This window comes from Crocuta crocuta, unplaced genomic scaffold, assembly GCF_008692635.1.
Source record: "Crocuta crocuta isolate KB4526 unplaced genomic scaffold, BGI_CrCroc_1.0 scaffold575, whole genome shotgun sequence".
NCBI lineage: Eukaryota > Metazoa > Chordata > Mammalia > Carnivora > Hyaenidae > Crocuta > Crocuta crocuta.
Genome location: NW_027532001.1, coordinates 190026 through 192338, shown reverse-complemented (window position 1 = coordinate 192338; position 2313 = coordinate 190026). Strand labels below are relative to the sequence as shown.

At 33.7% G+C, this 2313-nt stretch overlaps 1 pseudogene; it reads left to right on the top strand.

The window, feature by feature from the left end:
- The first annotated feature begins 1472 nt into the window (after positions 1-1472).
- The window catches only part of LOC144240891 (proteasome subunit beta type-6 pseudogene), a 28084-nt pseudogene continuing 27243 nt past the window's right edge, over positions 1473-2313 (top strand).

Below are 2313 nucleotides of genomic sequence, written 5' to 3'. Positions count from 1 at the left end.
AGAAAACTTCCATAATCTGGGCAAAGAAAAAAGTACTCAGATCAAGGAGGCACAGAAAGCACCCAACAAAATCAACTTAAGGAGGTCCATGCCAAGTAGCATAGTAGTTAAAGTGAGAAATGTAGTGATACAATTTTTTTTAATTTTTAAATTATTTTAGTTTTGAGAGAGAGAGAGAGAGAAAGCAGGGGAGGGTCAGAGAAAGAGGGAGATACAGAATCCGAAGTCAGGCTTCAGGCTCAGCTGTCAGCACAGAGCCCGACGCGGTGCTCAAACCCACGAACTGTGAGATAATAACCTGAGCCAAAGTCATATGCTCAACTGACTGAGCCACACAGACAACCTTGTAGTGATAAAAATTTTAAAGCAACAAGAGAAAAGAAGGTAGTTATATGCAAGTGTATCCCCATAAGTCTATCAGTAGGTTTCTCAGCAGAAACTTTGCAGGCCAGAAAGGAATGGCATGATATATTCCTAATTCTGCAGTCATGAATATTCTATCTAGCAAGGCTATCATTGAGAATAGAAGGAGAGATAGAGGCTCTGAGTGAAACACAAATAAAACAAAATAAAAATGCTAAACAAATTCATGACCATTAAGCCAGCCCGGAAAGAAATATTAAAGGGGATACTTAGAGTGGAAAAGAAAGACCATAAGTGAGACTATGAAACATGACTACATCATGTGCAGAAATTACTCAAGGAATTCACAAAGTAAAAGGATGTGAAATATGACACCATATATGTAAAACATGGTGAGAGTAAGAGTAAAGTTGGGTTCAACCTTAAGTGACTATCAACTTAATATAGACTGCTTGCTATGTGCAAGAAATGTTAATAGAAACCTAATGATAATTACAAATCAAAATCCACTAATAGATATGCAATAAATAAAGATAAAATAATTCAACTGTATCACTAAAGAAAACCACCAATCCATGAAAGAGAGTAAAAGAAGTAAGGATCAGAGAAAAACTATAGAAACAACAAAATATTTAATAAAGTGGCAACAAATACATGCATATCAATAATTTGACTATAAATGGACTAAACAATCCAAAGAAATAGGATGACAAAGTGGATAAAAAAGCAGTACCCATATATATGCTGCCTACAAGACACTCATTTAAGACCTAAAAACACCTTCAGTTTGAAAGTGAGGATTGGAGAAATATTTGCCATGCAAATGCATGTCAAAAGAAACCTGGGGTAATAATATTTATATCAGACAAAATAGACTCTAATCCAAAGTTCGTAAAAAGAAACAAAGAAGGACACTATATATTAATAAAGGGGACAATCCAACAAAAAGATTTAAATTGTAAATATTTATGCACCAACATGAGAGCACCCAAATACATAAAAGAATTAATAACAAACATAAAGGAACTCATTGACAATATATAATAATAGTAGGGAACTTTAACGCTGCACTTACATCAAAGATCATCTAAGCAGAAAATCAACAGACAATGGCTTTAAATCACACTGGACCAGGTAAATTTAACAAATATATTCAGAACATTCCATCCTAAAACAGCAGAATGCACATCCTTCTCAAGTGCACATGAAACATTCTTTAAAATAGATTACATATTAGACCACAAAAATGTCTCAACAAATTCAAAATAATTGAAGTCATACCATGCAACTTTTCTTACCCCAACGCTGTGAAACTAGAAATCAACCACAAGAAAAAATCTGGAAAGGTGATAAATACATGCATGTTAAATAACATGCTAATAAACAATGAATGGATCAACCAAGAAATCAAAGAAGTAGCCAAAGATCACATGGAAACATATGAAAATAAAAAAAATGGTCCAAAATATTTGCTACATAGCAAAAGTGATTCTAAGAGGGACGTTTTTAGCAATACAGTCAACTCAGGATGCAAGAAAAATCTCAAACAACCTAACCTTACTCCTAAAGGGGCTAGAAAATGAAGAATAAACAAAAGCCAAAAACAGTAGGAGAAAATAAATAATAACCATTCAAACAAAAATAAACAAAATAAAAAAAAATACAGAAAACAAAACAAAAAACAGATTAATGAAACCAGGAGCTGGTTCATTGGAAAGATCAACAAAATTGAAAAACATTTAGCTTGGGGCATCTGGCTGGCTCAGTTGGTTAAGTATCCAACTCTTGATTTTGGCTCAGGTCATGATCCTTTAGTTCATGGGATTGAGCCCTGTGTCAGGCTGCTTGGGATTCCCTCTCTTCCTCTCTCTCTGGCCATCCCCTGCTCTCTCTCTCAATAAAATATAAAATAAAATAAAATAATAAAATAAAATAAAACAAACATTTAAC